Below are 20,268 nucleotides of genomic sequence, written 5' to 3' on the forward strand. Positions count from 1 at the left end.
TTTATTTTTTTCCCAAAAGGCCCACTCAGAGATGAAGACATATGACCAGTTTCTCTGAAGTAACACCTTGGAAGGAAAGAGAAAAGAGGGAAAGGGGGTGAGGCCGGGTACAAGAGAGGCTGGGCTACATCTCAAAGGAGGTCTCAGCCATGCCCGCAGCTCTGGGACTGGGCTGACCATCAGAATGATGGACCAAATACTGGATGAAGGCAGATGTGATGCTCTGGGCACGGCTTCAGGTGGAGAACATCCATACAGCTATGCAGTTCTGAGCTGCAGCAGTCGTAAATCTTACAGTGTGGGGAAGGTTTCTAGGAGCTTCACGGTGTGATCCTTACCGAAAGAAATGTCAACAAAACCAGAGAACCACATGTCCACAATGAAAGAAGGAAAAAAATTACATGACTTGAGAGATTTAGATATTCACCAAATAGTATTTCACTTACTCAGCAATCTTTTTTTAAATATATAAATATAATTGTCATATGCAGACAAGATATTTTACCAGGTGCCATGGAAGTAAAGCAAATCCAGGAGAAGAGGTCCTAGGCAGGCACTGGTCATTGTGCAGGCCAAGCATTTAGCAACAGTGTGTGCCTCCAAAGCTCATAAAAAAACTATTGCATGATGGGTGTTGATTCTGGTCAGGGAGCTGACTCCATGAGTATTAAACATTTACGAGTGTTGGCCCAGCGAGATGACTTAGCAAGCAAGTGCAATTACGCTAAGCATGGTGCCTTGATCCCTGAAACCCATGTAAAGATGGAAAGAGAAAACTGACCCCACAAAGTGGTCCTCTAACCTCTATTTATATGCTATGGCATTTGAGAATACACACCCACATCACACATATAAATAAATTAATAAATACTGCTACGCATAGAAGAGCAGAGATGTAGTCTGACCTGCCTGGATGCAATGCCCATGCTGTCACCAAGTGCTACCAGGCAACCATGACACAGGCAACTGCTTGCTGTGTAAGTAAGAAAAAATAAAATAAAACAAAACTGAACGTGGTAGCATACTCTGGGGATCCTGGGCCATGAAGGCCATCTACTAGTTAGAAATTTCCTCCCTAGGAAGTGACCATCTCAAAAAAAAAAAAAAAAGGTGGGGAGTACCTAACATGGGTGTCCACCTACCAACGCGTGCAGACACAGCTGATCTAAAAAGCTCAGTAGGATTTCCTAGGACAATTTCCTAACATACAGTCGTCTCAAATCCAAATGCAGGTGTTTCCTGCAGCGTTCACTCACAGTGTATGGTTTGGGGACCTGTATAGGACAAAGACATTACCTAGTGTGTTCAAAATCAAAGCCCTAGTTAAGTCATGTGACACAAGATGGGTGAGCGCTGCCAGAAGCACACGTTCATTGTATGTTCAGTTTTGAATTTAGTTTTGGTTGCAGACCAGTCAAAAACCCTTTTACTCTTGCCAGATTATGCGTGACAGCCACATCCATGACCCACATTTTTAAAAGCTAGGGTTTAAACTAACCTGTTAGCTCCTAGAAGAAGAATTGGTTATGTGTACTGACTTACTCACTGGCCACACAGTACTAATTGCAGCTCTGTGGTTTAGGTCTAAAATCTTTGGACAGCTTCAAATACGGACACAAATGATACCAATGGAAGATATGTGCACAAAGTCATAAGAACTCAGGCAGGATGAGAGTGTTCCTCTGGATATGGACATGATTGATACTAGGGTGAGTTGGAAGGCCCCGGGGTGATTAAATATTCCAGAATAAAAATCTGTTTTTTTTCCATGTGGATACCTGTATGTGTGTGCTAATGTTGAGAGGGAAAAAATGTTATTTCATCCAATTTTTCTAATTAGGCTACTTAAAAGACACAATTAAATAAGAAGTGAGGATATCAAAGAAAAGCACTGAAAAAAAAAGTGAATTTGGATTCTTAAAGATCAGAAAAGTAAACTGTAAAAGCCCTTGTGACTTAGAGAGATCTACCGAAGTGGTAGTAATTTTCAAGATTTATAGAGCTCTGCAATGTTAAACTTTCTCTATTTATCATTTTTAGTTGCTAGAAAATTTCACTACATCCTCCATGCAGTTTCATGATGCACACTACTCTGGGGAGCTGCAATGAAACACTTCCCCCAAGGAGACTGATCAGACCTTCCAGTGCCCACAATGTTGGTGGCTGACCTGCATTGCCCTCCTCTGTCGTCTTAGGTACTGGCTCCCCTTTCTGTCTTAAGGTTAGAAGGAAAGTGTTTCTGCAAATTCCTCCTTCAGGCATGCAGGCTGTACTTTGAGAGGCTATAAACCAGCAGCACACTGATCAGGGCTAGTTCTAGAACAATCTAGCCATACTTCAAGCTCATGCAGGTTCCTTTCTAGATGGTCAGGCAGCATTGTCAGAACTTTCAAAAGGGACCGAAAATCTGAGGATCACTGTGAACTTTGCTGTTCCAAGCACTTTCAAGAATGACTTTGTTAATGCCTGGGTGACTAGAAAACTCTGGGAGACTGTTTCCATTAAACAACAACTTAATCGCAAAGATCCTGTCAACTGTCAGATATAAAATAAATTGTAAAATAGTACAGCATATATTTTTGTTAGCCTTATGGCTCTGGTATTTTCTTCTTCCATTAGCATGGGGGTAAAATTCAGATAGACACTGTTCATGTTTGTTTTTTCTGGTCCACATACTTGTTCGGGTTTTCTTACATTAAAAAGTTTTATCAAGTAGGATTACAGACAAGATGAGGTAGAACTCTGAAGTAATCAACACATCTGATTTTGCCTTGAATTGTGAAGATGAATTCCATCAAGATAAGCAGATGAGTTAGAAGACACAAGCTCACACGTGAAAGGCATCCTGCCCAGAAGGTAAGTGGCTGTTGGTCCAGTACGGCTGATATGCTTTGTCTGTGAGGCACTCTTCTGCACTACAAACATCTGGGGTCATGTTAGCCAGACCCAAGGTCCAGGGTTATAACCAGCCACTTCTCTGTCTTGCCTGCTTTGCCAAAGGATGCATGTCTTGCCAAAGTTTGTCTGTCCTTGGCTTTTTTTTTTTTTCATTGTCATAATGTTCACTAAAACATACTGGTTCTTGGGTTTAACATTTCCTTTACATTTGCTAATTTGGTATTTTCCATAGCTGAGAGTACACAGCTCAGATGTCCTTCATCAGCTCCACTCAGCCAGTGGCCCCGGGGGTGGCTAATGAGACTCACACGAGGTACTGTCTGTTCACCCACCCTGAAGCTGTGCAGTGCAGGGTGGAGGACCCACCACCATGAAGTCCAGCACAGGTTTCCTGAGTTTCCACACATAGAAATAACCTTATGTTAGAATCCTGGAAGTCAGAGACTTGCTCACAAGAAAAGAACTGAAGTTATTATTCGTCAGCATAAGAACTTCTTAATTGGATTAATTACAGTTGGCACTTCCTTGGGCTGTGCAGAGTGACCTAGGGTTTATTAAATACATGGTTGCCCTTCAAGTCATTTACACACAAGGCCACAACAGCCAAAATGTTTGTCAGAAGGATGTATTTAAATCTTGAAGTGTGAGTGTATTTTGTGGGGCTAAAGGATGAAAGGTGATTGGTTTAGAAGTCCCATGGGCGGGGCTTTTGTTTATTTGCTTTTAGACTTATAACTTCCCCTGGCCATCAGCCATTCTACTCAGAAGAGTCAAAATAGATTTTCCAAAAGAGGTAGAAAGGCTGGTATGCCCCCTAGACTCGTTTTATCAAACTCGTCCATTCATTTCTCTCCTGATAAGCCGACTCTGTGTTTGTGTCAGAGTAAAACCGTGTTGTTTGTTCTAAGTGAGCACTATTCTGCCTTTTCTGCCTTCTTTATACAGAACATGCCTGCTTCCCACTGTCCAGAGGCGTCACTGTTGCTGACAGGACATACACCTTCCTATACACTTTGCCAGGAAATTGGATTGAAATGTTAGGAAAAACAGTTCTCACCCAGGTTAGAGTGGTGGGTTCCACAGAACTTGAGTTTGAAGAAGGAAGAAGGTGCTCAATTATAATGATATAAAATAGTCTTGGTAGCACTCCGGAATGTGCACTTCTTTGTGTTGGCGCTCTCTCCTGCGCTATGATCTGCAGAACATGTGCAGTACTATTCTGAGTTTTCCGGAAGTGAGATAACTTTATGGTAATCATATGCAAGATGTTTCTCAGGGCATTTTTTTTTTGCAGTTTACTTTTTTATGAGTCTGTTAAAAATTTAAGAGAAGTCTTGTTGACATTTTATATGCTTATTTTTCTTTCAAAGGAAAATTGGAGGATTTTTAAAATTTTCATATTGAAGATGATAAAAGGTGAAATAACATCATAATTCTTATCTTGTTCCATTTGATATTTGGTTGTTTTAGTCTCTTTTTATGAGTTTTATTCATCTTCTAACCAGTCTTGTATATATCATTTTTATATAAAAAAAGATTTATTTTATCTTTTCTATTTTAAAGAATTTTCCTGGAGCTAAAGCAAGCATACAGGTAAAAACAGAACCAAAAGATCAAAATTCGTCAAATAAAACATCTAAAATTGTTAATAAATGCTATAAATATTTTAAATATCATCAGTTCAATATTTTAAGGGATTTTAATGATTACTTTATTCCTTGAGAAAATTAAATTGCTGGACATAGTGCCATCTTGGAGTTGGCTGTATCTGAACAACAGCCACATCACTTCCCTCCCAGAGGATAATGGATATTGTTTGCTTATATTTTTATGTGTATCTGTGTGAAGGCATGCACATCCTCACCACACACGTGGAGATCAAAGCACACACACACATACATGCATACATACATACACACATACACACACACACACACACACACACACACACACACACACTTCCATTTCAGCAGGGCCTCTCTGGCTGTTGGCCTGTGAGCTTCATACTGTAAGCCTGCTGGCTTTCAAGTTTCAAGCACATACTTCAGTCTCCATCTCTCATCTTACTGTAGGTGTGCTGGAATCATGGACAAAGGCCACCATTGCTGGCTTTTAAATATATATATATGTTTTTCAAAGATCCAAACTCATGTTGCCAAGATTGTATGTGTGGCAAGAACTTTCACCCACCCACCAAGGTGTCTTTTCGACCCTAGAATGGACACTGTTGCCATAAGGACATGTAAGTGCCCCCACTTATTAACTTATATAACATTCTTCATCCAACACTTACATGTCTGCAGTTCTCCAAATACTTTACTCATACTAGTATTTCTTGGCCCATTCAAGCACGGCCCCTGTGATATGCAAGAAAAGAAACTGTGACATTTTGGGGTACAAGTCATTAAGTTTAACACAGGTCTTGTTAACTATGGATTTATATATCCAGATACTACTGCAGGGGAACCAGTGATATGTTAATCAAAAAATGGCTATACTCCTTAGTTTATTTATCCTATAGGCATCTATTGAGGGCCTTCTGTATGCAGTGATAGGGAAAAATCATTCAAGTTCTACTTCTATTCATTTACTATTGTATTAGGAAGGTAAGAATTAGGAAGTTGTCAAGAAAAGGGGCAAATGAGTTCCTCCAAAATAGGCATGAGAGCCATTTTCAACAGAGCATCTAGTATTTCAGATTGAAGCATGAAAAACTAAAAACAATGAGCTATTAAGAAAAAAATTATGTTTACGAGATGATCTTGCTTTGCGTTGGAGTGAGGCCACACACTTCAGTCACTCATTAACATTCCTTCTTTGAAATGCCTTTCCTTGGCTTGTTTATTAATTTGATGTCTTGAGACAAGAGATTGACTTGACCAGTAACTGGTGCCCTAAAGACTGTACCTTGTGCCACATCAGCAAAGAACATTGGCTCTAACCTTCTATGGTAAAGCCCAGGACAGGAGCACCCCGCCATTGGTGCGTTGCCGACTCCCAGCACCTCATTAACTATGGCACCACAGAAGGTCATAGAACTATGAGAAAGACTTCGGGAAGTTTATGAACATTGCAGAGAACATTCTCACGGGTGTCTGGGGCTGCATGCCTTACTCTGTGGGGTCAAGCAAAGTTCTTTCCTCCAGACAATTCACCCTCCAGTTGCAAGAGGAGGCAGGCTGCCCACATTCTCTGTCCCAGCACTGCCTTCCCCCTCACCCACCGCCTGCTCATACTCAGCAGCTGTACATGCCTGCCAGAATGTCACCAGGGGAGGATTGATTGCCTCTTAATAAAGTCCCTCATAAGCTTCACCAATCTGCATCTTTTCTCTGAGATCTTTGAGTTTGGCCCTCACCGTGAGGCTCTGGCACCACACAGATTTCCAGTCACAGATGCAAGTAAGAATCTGAGAAGGAAACAGATATGGAAATGGTTCTGCCAGTAAAATGCCTGTCATTAAAGCATCAGGACCCAAGTTCAATCCCCGGTGCCCAAGTAAAAATATGGTAGCACACATTGATAATATCAGTGCTGGGGAAGCTAAAACAAGTGGATACCAGGGCTTTCTAAAGCCAGCTTGGCCTCAAGCTCAGTTCTGTGAGAGAGAGCACTTCTCAAAAGACAAGACAGGGAGTTCCTAAGGGATAAACTCTGGCCTCCAGGTACATGACATGCATACACATGTGTACACACACACACACACACACACACACACACACACACACACACACACACAAACAGAGAGAGACAGACAGACAGACACACAGACAGACAGACACACAGACAGACAGAGAGAAACAGAGAGACAGAGAGAGACACAGAGACACAGAAACATAGAGAATCTAAGTAGGAGAAATATATAAACATGCCAGTCTAGGCAATCATAATCACTAGTTCCAACACCTTTCCTTACCTGGACACAGGGGAGACTTAGCCAACTCCCCCAAAGTTCATTATCCGCAGTCGTTAGACTGAATTCATAACACTCCTCCTACAGTTGCCCTTGGTGATGAACCTCCTAGCTAGCTTCACTCTAGTGCAAACATTCTAGCACAAGATCTCTGGAAATGGATTGTCCATCCACTTCAGATTCTTGCTTTTAGAAGGCCGTATCTTAGACAGTATGAATCCAAACAATATTTTGGTTTTGTTGTACGAGAGTCCAAAGGCATCACATATATTAGTTACTTTTCTGCTGTTATAATAAACAACATGAGCAAGGCGACTTGTAGAAGACATTTGATTTTTGCCTTATGGTTACCAAGAGTCCATCACAGCAAGAAAGCATGCGGTAGACACACTGACAGCAGCAGGAAGACGGGAGCTCCCCTCTTCAAACACAAGCACAAATCAAAGAGGAAATAGACAGCCCTCAAAGCCCACTGCAATGAAGCACTTCTTCCAGCAAGGCTCCAACTTGCAAAGCTTCCATAACTTTCTTAAAGAGCACCACTAGCTGGGGACTAAGTGTTCAAGTCCCCAATCCTATGGGGGACATTTCTTATTCAAGCACCACACCACGTGTTAAAGGGTCACGGGTAATGGTGATGTGTGGGTGCCAATAAGACGAAATGCTTGCTAGACTCTTTCCCCCACCCCTTTCTAAGTATGTTAGCACCACAGGGCAAACCTACCCCCCACTTTACATGGCAATGGGCACATCATTGGGTTGTGAACTCTTTGGCTTTTCTGTTTCAGGTCATTATTTGAACCACAGTGGATTCAAATAAGCACAAAACAGGTTGTGCTTTACAGAACTTCAGTGGGTTGCCTTCTTACTCTATCTTTGTAAGCTTTAGCTGATTAGGGATGGATTTATTCCATAAAGAGTATTTTCTTTCAAAGTTTATTGTAGGGTAGGGTAAAACTTAGAAGATAAAGATTTTCTTTACACATTAATCCCCTAATGTACATATATTTATGTACATATGTATATATATATATATATATATCATATTTTTACTTTTTTGATTTCACTACTATTTTATGAAATGTATAAGAAATGTTTCCCTTCCAAATTTTTCTAACCAGCATGATTTTCTACTATGTTTAAACAAACACACATATCAAATCATGGTCCATCTGCATCTAAATCCAACAAGGTTGCAGGTGGCTGTGGCCCTTTGGAGGAACACTTACACCCTCCAGCATCTAACCAGCCTCCAAAATGAGGAGTTTTCTTGACTAGTAACTCACTCTTTCTGAGATTCCTTTGAGTAATAGTTTCCAAAATGAAATATGGACTTGTGTGAGGCAAGGGGCTGGGGCTGGTCAGATAGGGTTTGGAACCTCTGTCTCACATTTTATTGTCGAGGGCCCCAGAGGCAATTACTTAACCTTGCATCAATTTACTAATCCATAAAGTGTAAGTCTTGAGAACTACTTAAAGATTTGGTAAATTAAGAAACGTCTAATAAGCAGCAGCTGTCATGTGGTAGCTCTTTAAGAAGCAGCAGTAGGGGTTAGGAGACACTGGGCATTCTTGCGAAAAGAGCTCTCCATCTTTCCTCTCCCACTGGCATCTCACCTAAGCCAAGGTCTCATGCATACTAGGCAAGTGCTTACATCTCATCCAGACCCAGTCTCCTCTCCTCTCTTCTCCTTTCTGTTCTGCTCTTGTCTCTTCTTTTTCCTTCCCTTTTCTTTTTTCCCTTTTCCTTCTTGTCTTTTTCCTCTTTTTCCTTCCTTCCACAACTAAAGCACCTCTGTTAACCTGCCTCGTATGTCACCCTCTCTTCTTTTGCCTGTTCTGAAGCTTGAAGTCTCATCTCAGGTCTGATTTCAGGAGCCCCTACTTCAGTCGTGTCTCCTCAGTTCCTTTGTTCATTGCCACTGTCTCAAATTGAGATGAGTGACAATCACATTTTAAAAACATTCTTCATGTTTTCATGGGTGGATTTTTATACCTAAGCAGGAACACTAGTAGCTAAGGCATTTTTTTTCTTCCTTATTTTAGCACACATACACATGAACTCCAAAGAGGAAATTCAGAGTATAGTATTTCAATGATAGTTCCCCTCCGAATTTTTTTTAAAAAATCTTTTCAACTTTTTAAACAAATTTTAAAATAACCCCTCTTCCTTCTCTATGGCTAGGGCCTAATTGCCATTACGCTTATAGAACATGAAAAGCTGAATTTAAAAATGTCTGAAAGTCTACAACAGCTAGGAAATGCTGCCTACCTAGATGTCAAGCAGAAAGTAAGTGGACAGTGAAAATATGGAATGTGTACATAATGGGATTTTATTTAGCTACAAAGGAAAAGTGAAATTTGCAGGAAAATGGATGAATCTGAAAAGTATTATGTGAAGTGAAGTAGCCCAGATGCAGAATGACAGATATCATGTGTTCAGTTGTTCTAGTGCATATGCTGATTCTAGCTCTGAATGTTTACACACACACACACACACACACACACACACACACACACACACACACACACACGATGGTGAGTGAAGGTAGATGCTAAAAAGGACAGCATGAGAGTGGTCAGATAAATGTTGGGACAATAGGATCCATGTGACATGAAAGCAGACAGGAAGCTACCAGGGGGTTAAAAATACAAAATGGGGGCAGAAGGGTGACTGAGAAGGAGGGAAGGAGAATCAACAGGAACATCTTTTCATTGAAAAGATCCTAATGGAACTTAATACTCTGTACACTATTTGAAAACATGGACCAATTACTTTTTTAAAAAAGGAATGTGCAAACAGGCAGAAAGCAAAGCAAAAACCTTTAGAAATAACAACTTTTTTAAAAAAATCATTAAGAATACTCACGCAAAGGTCATAAAATTCCATCTGTGGATCTTCTTCCCACACAGCTCTAGGTGACAGAGGGTGGTGAGATCAGAGCTCTGAAATAAAACCCGATCAACACAGAGGCCTTACTCCTACCCTTCCCCAGCTCGTTTGCCTGTCCACTCTCAGCAGACACCAAGAAGCCCTGCTGAATGCTGATATAGGAGATGCTCACAGGCCTCCCCTTCATAGAGCTTACAGTTGAGGAGCCAGACAACAAACTCGCCTCAAGCAAGGACATGCAAGTGACAGACATTGTAGTACATGCCATGATGGAGCTAGGTGGCTTTGATCATGGGTCTGACTGTGCAATGCCCTCAGAAGGTTACTCTGAGAGAGATCATAACAGCTCAGGACTGTAAGATGAAACTCGACCCTGGACAAGTTCAGCATATTAGATCCCTGGATAGAAGCTGCTCAAACAGCCTTCACCAAGAGCATGTTGTATGAACAAACTATGTAGTAGTCTGTGTACAAGCAGCACGACAGCTGGATGCAGTGCTGCCTTATTTGACATCACATGCATACTGCCCTGATAAATACGTTTGAAGTAACATCACTGGGTCAGATCACCACCACAAGAAAGCAGAATAGTGAGGTGATCATTGGTGGCTCATGTCTTTAATGCCAGCACTCAAGGAGGTGGAGGCAGTTGGATCTCTGTGAGTTTGAGGCCAAGCTGGTCTACAAAGTGACTTCAGGACAGCCAGGGCTAAGGAGCAAAACCCTGTCTCAAAAACGGAAATGAAACAAAACAAATCATAAAAGCTACATTAATATATTATCTAAATATATAGAGTATTTATAGGAATAATAAGTAATATAAATATATACAGTAGACATATAATCGATATTTCCTGTTCTTATTATTGTAATTATGTTTGTCATTATTATTAAAATTGTCTCATCCTTTAAGGGTTAAAATTAATAACAAAGCCTACCCTAGGAATTCTGCTGCAGTTATGATGACTGTAAACATCTTAGTGCCTAGAATGTACCCTTCAGCATCAGATAGCTGATTCTCCTGTTGTTTCATTAGCTAACAGTAACATTGGTTCCTATAATATCAGTTCCCTGCCTTGTGAACTTACTGAGCCCAATATTTTCCAAGAGCACTGAACTATTTTTAGAACTGAACTCTAGTCAACTTTTCATTTGGTACAAGTCCCCATTCTATACCTGAAAAGTACATTCCTTAGCCCTGATTTACCATGTACCCAGGCTTCCCTCAACAACTGCCTCCTCTGAATACATCTAAATCCATCATGTGTAGAGAGGCCATTGTGTATAGAGGGGCTTCTCCATGTTCACACCTGGATGTGCAGTGAGTGTGCCTGTTGGTGCTTGTCATGTCACCTTATGGATGCCCTTGGCCTCAGAAGGGAGCACAGCATTAGATAAGGCTGGCACCAATTTTAGTCCTCATCTCACTAATAGGAACTGCAAAGAGGGGAGGGAAGGATTTATTTGTATAAGGCAAAGATGCTGAAGCTTTGTCTCCACTAGTTGCTAGACTGACCACTTTGTAAGATAGTCAGTGAGGGCCATCGGCTCTGAAAGTCACTTCAAAATAAGGACATGAAAGGAGGGGAGTGAGTAGAGGTAAGTAGACTGGGAAGGGAGAAAGTGGAGATAAATACACTATACTAGACCATAGCTATGTTTCCAGAGAGCCCTCAAAATTATAAAAACAGAAGACCTTTTGTGCGCCAAGTACACAGAAAAGTGCCCACAGGCTACCTGTCAATCATGTGATCATCTAACAAACATGGACTATGCTCTCCATTTTAGTCTTCTTCCTATTACCTATTTAATTTGATTTTTACCAAGAATCTGTTAGTTAACAACATTAAGGCTTGGTGCCCACAATGTAAAGCATATGTAGGGTGTGTGTGTGTGTGTGTGTGTGTGTGTGTGTGTGTGTGTGTGTGTGTGTGTGTGTGTGTTTGCATGCACATATGCACATGTGCATATAATTTAAGTCAATTTAGTTGAAATTTACTTTTACTTTGTGTTAGACTTGGTTAACTAATAACTAAATAAGATCTTCTCTTTCCCCCCAGTCTTTTGCCCCCACATGAACTGTGTATATATTTGATGAAAAAACTATTTCTGTCCCTCTTGCATGACACTTGGAGACTCACAAGGCAGAATTTAAGTCTGGTTCATACGTAGTAAGTTCCTTACAAGATTCACAACATTTCAGACAAATTCATTTGAGAATCTGTTTCTAGGGGGTTCTAACATCAATTAAACTGCAAACACTCTAGGTTGGGATTTGCTTCTTGGTTTTGCTTTGTTTTCTATTAAATAAAGCAGGTGACAGCTGTGATTTTTTTCCTTGATGTTTCATCTTTCATTCTCTTGTCCTGGTGAAAAATTAAGTTCTACGGTGAAGACCAGAAGAGACAGAGAGTAGAGCTAGCACTGATATAGCTAAGCCATCTGCTGCGCTGTCTCAGACAGTTTGCTTAATTCCTCAAACCTATTAATTTAAGTCATTACAAGGTAAGAAATCTCGATTACGTGGTCATTCTGTTTACTTCCACCTATGAAGAGCTGTCCTCCAACTGCCATCAATCCTGGGAGTCTTTTAGTCATTTGTCCCTAAATGGTAATGAAGTTTAGGCTTCTGGGTACAGGACAGAGGCCAAGATGTGTATAGAAGGATGCTGTGTATGGGGTTGTTTTTGTAACAGACCTGGTCCTATGCAATCTCCGCTATCCAGAAACTGTTGGCTGTATGCGCCCCTGTGCCCTGTACACCCATGTTTAATGCCATGAAGGTCCAGTATGTGAGAACTTTGTGATTCCATTCTCTCAAGTAGGTAAGCTGCAGTGACACTGGATACTCTATCATTTCCTTTTAGTTATAATCAGTCCAATGAAAGGATTTGGAGCCATTAATTTTTTACTTTTGCTTTGTTTTCGTACCACTCAGCTGGACTTGACAATTAGTCTGTGGTGTCAAATGCAAAGCTCACAGAGAATTAAGGTCAAGTGACCTCTTTATGCTAATGCATCAAGCTGACATGCTCTTCTTTTTACTTTTTCCCCTTTAAGTGTAACAGGTAGATGCTGAAACTATTTACCCTGTGGTTTTAACCTACTGCAGTTAGGAGAGGGGGTGTGCTATTTAATTAGTGTGGCATTGAGTCCATTTTGTAAAAAAAAAAAAAATGTAGACGAGGCAACAGCTGAACAATATTCTTTGTCATATTGGAGAAGAAGAAGAGACCATCTTCGGAGCATTCTTTTCATACTTTGTGGCTCTAAAAGTAGCCAGTTAATTAGATTCCATGGTTACCGCTATTGTTATATCTGCTTACTAGAAGTGTAAAGATAATCATCAATTGTACACTCTTGACTACGCTATTAATGGCTTTAATACCCCCATTGTGTTTACACTCCGCATTGTAGGGAACACTTAGCTATTGTGGTTTTTTTTTTTTCAACTCATAGTAACTCAGCAAAGGCTGCCTCCCTCTGACGCTCTTGCCATTTCATCCCATGGTATTAAGTGTTGTTTTTCTAGTAAGGTCTTGAAATGTGGGGCATTATGTATGAGTTATGCTAATTTGTTAGGGCAATGAATACATTAATTTCATTAGTAAATGGCCTCAAAGCAATAATTACCAGTGTAGGTGTGTCAAAAGCTATCATGCTCAGCTCTTCCAGTTAATTATTAAGATTTTGTTCTGAGGGGCCCAGATTTGACATCCAGCTTCATGTTAGCCATAAATAAAACCCCGAAGTGTATGGGAATGAGGAAGTGGAGCCAGGATCTTGTTTTGTGCTCACATACATTCCCCTCTTGTCCAATTGTTCCTGCCAACAAGATGCCAAAATAATCACAGGGTCAATGACATAAAGTTTTAGTGCCCCACAAAAGGCAGTTATTACAAACAGCAGCCATGCTTTCCTGCACTCTTATTTGTCTCCCATAACTGGATTTTAAGGTAGCTAAAAAAGCAAGTGTATGACTTGCTAAGATAAATTCTGCTGAGAAGTGTTATCTGCAGTTCATTTCTCTTTACACTGAAACTCACTTTATTTTTTTTAAATAAATAGCATTTTTTCCCTAATGGATTAATTGGCTCTGTGAGTTGGCTGTGTTACTACACGTGAACCATTTGCTGCTGAACAGTAATAGTAGACCTATATCCCAGTATTCATTTCCACAAAAATCTGACATTCTTTTTATAACGATACACCTGTTGGAACCATTCAATGCTTCTCCATTTGCTAAAATTATGTGTGAGGTCGTTTCAATCTGAGCCATCTCTCCGGCTGTTTATGGAAGCTTGGAATATAAGCCGTGCTCGGTGTCCTGGGTTCTGCTCTAATGGGAAAATAATACTCTCAAGAATTTCTGGAGACAAGGAATGCCTTGGCGCTTGAGAGGCAGATGACAAGTGTGTGGAAGGAGACAGCATGTGCACCAGAGCAGGGAGGGAAGCAGGCTAATGCTGGACGGGGTGAAGAAGAAGATATTGCAGGAAGAAAAAAAAAGCGTTGTAAGCTTCAGGAGGAATCTTTTGCTGTAGAGGTCCTGTAACTTATCAAAGAGCCTTCGTTTCTGCAGGGAACTCAAAGCAGTTTCTAACAATCATCCTTATCATAACAATAATTTCACAGATAAAGCTGACCAGCCAGGAATGTAGTTCTCTGGGTCTAGATTCTTGCTGTCTAGTAGGGAACACAGTCCTCCTCTCCCGAACACTTTTCTACACTCTGACTTCATCAAAACTTCTAGCTCCTCTGCTAGTCTTTGGCGTTGTCTTTGCATCAAATCTGCTGACTTTTTTTTTTAACACGTCTAAACTTCAACCATATCTGCTGGGCCTTTGTATGTAACAAATTACCCTACATCCAGGGTTTGAAAAGAGAGGTGTTTTTTCATTCCAAAGCCAGTTTTGATTAACCTGTGTGGGCATTAGATTGAGTTCTACCAATGCTAAGTATTAAAGCTGTTTGGATAAAGTCAGGGCAACGGTAGTTCTCAATCTCAAGGGCTGAAAATGATTTTTCATTCTCCTTTTAAATTAATATGAGATTCTACAGTTTTTAAATGACTCTAGTTTATACTAGCAGAGTTTAGACATTATTTAAAGATACTTGATTGACACTAATTTATCTTAAGTGGGATCTTTAGTGGTAATCTTGATTTGTTCAGCTATCGGCTGCATTTGAAACATGTTTACTGACATGAGCAGCTATTTTTGTGAAATATACATGGAAAAAGTTAGGGGTGAAGACAGCCTCTCCTTATGTAGGGCACGTGACTCCGTGACTCCACTTGTTCATTTGAAGGGAGCAATTAGGGACATTGGATCTGAGTTACAGGGCACAGATTAGGCAGAGACCGTGAACAGAGCACTCTTGAAGCGACACTACGTCCATGGCACCCTGAATGACAGCCACCAACGATAGCGATTATGGTGTGCACAGCCTATGCAGCCAGACATAGACGTCCTGGTGAGAACCCTGGCTGAAGAGCGAATCTAAGCTCTGCCACTTGCACTCTGCGTGAACCAGGACAAGTCACAAAATCCTAAGGCAGAGACCTCTCACCTGTAAAATATGGCAAATGCGTTCTCTGCTCCATAGGGGAACATTAAGTGAGCTGTTGCAGACCAGCAAGCCAGGCTTAGAGATTAGGAACATAAGTTCTGGTTAGCATTAGTAGTAGTAGTAGCACATTTTTCTTGAGTGTGATGATGCCAGGACTCTGAACATCAGAGGCTGACCATGATGCATGTCTGCCGCCCCACCGTGCTCCCAGTAACAGTTCAGGTGCTCTTCTTTTATCACCTCAGCAGCAGACTTTCCGGTATAGGGACCTTCATACACTGTTAGAAGAGTTGGAGCTCCTCGCTCAGCATCCTAAGTGGTCCTTGACTGTTTCCCAGTGTCCTTTGCTGGCTCACAGTCCCTCCATTCTCTCTGGTCAGTTTATTCTGGTTTCCTTCTTCGTCTCCTTCGCTCAGCCCCCAACACCTGCCCTGTGCTTCTCTATCTCCCCCTCTCCTGAGCAGCACAACTGACTGCTTAGATGCACCTTCATAGAGGGAGGCAGCAGGGGTGGAGCCAAGTGATTTTTTTTTTTAAGGAGAAATGTCTCCAGAAGAATTCAGCCCTCTGGTAGTTTTCCCTTTTGGCAACTGTCACAAGATTCCCACACAATTTAAAGGACCATGCCATCCAGAATGAAATCTCAGCTCTGCTAGTTGCTGGATGGGTGGCGATGGGCATGAATGACTTTACATCTTTGTTCCTTGGCTTCCTCGTTTGCGAAATAGAAGCAACAATAATATCTGTTTCCTAGGATGTGAGTATTGAGTGCACACTTAATACCGAACAAGCATATTTCATCTAGTACCAGGCACAGGGGCACCTGGAGGTCCCTTACCCCCTGGAGAAATTCTTACATCAAATAAAACTAACACAAGTGAAAAAATAAAAAAATAAAGTACTACCATACACCATCATTTGTGCTAAGGCTTCCCCTCATTTTATTATTTAACAGTCACTAATGTGTAGGTACAATATTATTGTTCTTTTAGGTGAGATAAAAGCCAATACATGGAAAGAGCTTGCATTGCCTGCTATGCATATGTCTAGTAAGTACCAGGACATGTACTTAAACTCAAATATGACATCACAGCCATTCTCTCAACCACTATCTACCACACCTCTGCTAGATGCTGTAGATTCTGTGTGAACATCATCATTCAAATATAGGCCTTGGGATATTTGCATAGGATGTAAAATGAGAAAGCACGCATGTGCACATACACGATCATGAGCATTATCCTTTTTTTTTTCAGAGTCTCAGCCATATTCTTCCTCTGGAGGGAAAGCACATCATCAGTGGAAGGAACATCCTGAAGCTGCCACCTCCTCATACAGAGACAGCAAAGACAGAAGTGTGGTTTGAAATGTGTGCCTCTCCATCATCTACTTACTGTGTCTGTGCTTTCTTTTATAATTCAACCAGGCTATACTTTAAACTCTGCACAACTAAGGATGCTAATGTGCAAATCCCAGACGATACCAGAAGGAACACTGAATTAATATTGCGACGTAAAAACAAACAAGACCAAATGTGTTCCAGTCACCAAATTTCATTCGAGGAATTTATTGGCTACCAATAAGTAGTTACTAAGTTTGCAGGAGACAGTGGAGTTAATATAAGAGCTAATATTTATCCCAGGTAGCGCTGCAGTGAACTCACACAGCTACATCCCATTGTTTCTTGTGACTCTCAAAGGTTGTATATATGGCTATGACTAATAACACAAATGCTAAGGCATAAATGTAGAGGATTATAAGACTCCATTGAAAAACTCCAAAGGGTTACCCCAACAGGAAGATAGTAACCATCGAATGCTCTGTTCTGGCCTTAAGATTCTCACTTTGCAAAATATGGGTTCTCTTTAATGAGAAAATGTGTATTTTCATTTATGATCACACATGCAAGCACATACACACATGCATATGCATACACACACACACACACACACACACACACACACACACACACACACACACCAATTGGACGATGTCCACTGCTATAGGCAGGAGAAGAAAAGCAATCAAGCAAAGAAAGAAGGAAGGGAAGAAGGAAGGGAGAACAACAAAAGGTTTTCAGCATCTGATCAGCAATTTCAGTTACTGTCACTCCCCTTCTCTTTAAACCTCCAACAATTAGAAGACGAGACTCCGCCAGAATTTAAGCAAGTTACATGAAAATGTATCGGAGGGCTTCATCTCCCTAATTTACCTTCCAACCCACTGATGTGTGCTTTCCACAGTGCATTATTCCCCGAAGCATATAGTTGGAGACAAGAATAGAAGGGCTGAGGGCCCAGCGAAGGCTTCTTGGCCATTATAGCCTGGAACATAACTTGGTTTCGTAAGAGGGAACCTCGAGGTCCACTGCAGAGATTCCACGCTCTCTCAGATGACTCTTCCTAGCATTCCCTCTCGGGTCCCTGCCTCCTTCCATCATATTCCAACACTGAGCAGCTGCAGAAGACTTGGGTGTGGGCCAGCAGTCTCAGCACTCAGCATTTCTATTGTCACATTGCCTGTGTAAGTTCTTCTCCACTCTGCCCCATTTGGCCAGTGAAAAGGTGCACTCCGCTCCTGCTCTGCCCTTGGGAAGATACAAAAGTCAAGCCATGTTTTGTTAACAAGGCTAGAATGTGAATCTCTGCCTAGTCATAGGGATGTAGGTGAGATCTGAACTTGTGAATTTTAAATTAATATTTATGGCACAAGTTAATACACTTTAGTAACTTTTTTCTTTTAACTGACTAAAAGATGCAGTCGGCACCTATGCTCCACCGGAAACTCATTTAGTAACGGAATCCAACCCTGAGTCAAAGAAACAGCTTTGGTTCTACTGACGTTTTATAACCACCTTAAGGGAAAGGTGGGGAGGAGAATTGGGTTTCCATGTGGATTTAATTCAAGAGCTTCCCAGGAAACTGCTTGAAGGCAATACAGCAGTGAGCCAACTTGGTTCTGTTAAGTCAAAAAAAAAAAAAGACTTTCCTGAATAGAGGGAATCAAACACAGCCACAAAGAAGAAACGTCATCATCCCACCACTATCAGAAGGTGCTTTATGCTTGTACTTCATAAAAGTTCACAGCTAGCGTGCTCGCTGCCAACTAATAAAAAAGGAATGAAAAAATTTTGCAGATTTGTGTGTGTGTGTGTGTGTGTAGACAGCAGTTATCTAATCCCTAAATCCTGATGAATTCATACATTTAAAAACATTTGAGGCACCCGGGCATGGTGGAGCGCGCACCTTTAATCCCAGCACTAGGGAGGCAGAGGCAGGTGGATTGCTGTGAGTTCAAGGCCAGCCTGGTCCACAAAGCGAGTCCAGGACAGCCAAGGCTGCACAGAGAGATCCTGTCTCAAAAAACCAAAACAAACAAACAAACAAAAACATTTGAGGCAAGAATATCCATGAATTTATTTGAGGTCCCTTGAAAGGTATGTGTCTCAGGCTCATCAATGGAGCGGTGGTACTATTTGATTGCGTGTCTATATGCACTCAACAATATGTTGCTTTTATATTGCCTGAATATAAAGCAGTCATAGGAAAGCACTGACACTTCCGGTAGGATGTCATTAGGAAATAACAAATTAAGACTTTGTCCCTTTTAATGCCCTTTGATGTGTGTGATGACCGAGCAATGCCTGGATTTGGTGACTTTCCTTAATTATAAAGGGAATCTCTTTTACTTCTCTCTTTTTCTTAAAAATAATATTTGAACAAGGGAGTTTTTGTATGTCCTGTACTCAACACACCCGTCCACATGAAGAACAGCACTATTCCTATGTGAGGAGCGACAAGAACACACGGAAAAGCCTGGAAAATATTCCTCCTGCTATTTTTAGTGCTCCATGCTTAGTACTCTTCTCGCTGACTTTGTTTTCATGTGAAAGAGCAGACACCTTCCGCGTTCTTCCTGCTGCCCTTCCTGTTCACATGGCTCACACAGCCCTGCCCCTTCACCTGGCTGGGTCCAGCTAGTCAGCTTTCGCCTCAGACAGATCGCCCTTAACCTTTACTTTTCATTAGAGCACAAGGCAGGAGGCAGTGGGGGGAGGAGGAGAATGGAAATTGGAGGTGTTTCAAACGTCTGCACTACATTATGCCAGTATATGAAAAAGTCATAGACTTTGAAATGAAAGGTGAAGTATGGGGCTTGGGATGTGGCATTAAAATTCATTGCTGCCAAGAACTCATAAAAAACACTGTATATATTTGTTGCTCTTATTATTTATGAAAATAATTATATGATAATGCTTCCTCTTTGGTTAATTGTGTCCAGAAGGAAATTTAGCTATTTATTATTATTATTATTATTATTATTATTATTATTATTATTATTATTATTAATTATTATTATTATCAGCAGTGTTATTATTTATGAAACCTGAACATCCATTGAGTGCTATGTACCATCACTATCTTAACATAATTTGCATGCTATGTCTCCATTAATCTGCGTGATAACTACTGGATCCAGATTTAAGGATTAAATAGAAGTTAGAGTTGGAAAGTTCCACAATGTTACGGAGCTACAGAGTAATAAAGAGCTTCTGGTCCCTGCCCAGGTCAGAGGATCAAAGCCTACTAACTAGTTCACTCCATAAATCATTGTCATTCCCAGACCCGTATTAAATAAGTAAATATAAAGTAGGCTTTTACAGCCAGAGAAATCAAGGCTGAAAGAAACAATTAACTTATAAATGTCACATAGTTATCCCACAGTGGGGCCCGGAATGAAAACCACACATTTGTGAACATGGCCCACTGCCTTGGCCACACAGCCATGTCATGTGGACTCGTTTGATGATCTTTTCTCTGGGAGTGCTTATTAACATTGGAAAGCTTGAACAGCCACGATGGAAACCTAGATTAGCACCGATTGCATTTTTTTTTTATTAACAAAAATATAAGCTTCCCCATGAGAGCTACTGCCTGGGAGGTATGGAAGAAATATCCAGACAGAGGATCAAAATAAAACAAACCCAATTTAA

The sequence above is a fragment of the Acomys minous genome (assembly GCF_964271855.1).
Source record: "Acomys minous genome assembly, chromosome: 14".
Classification (NCBI taxonomy): domain Eukaryota; kingdom Metazoa; phylum Chordata; class Mammalia; order Rodentia; family Muridae; genus Acomys; species Acomys minous.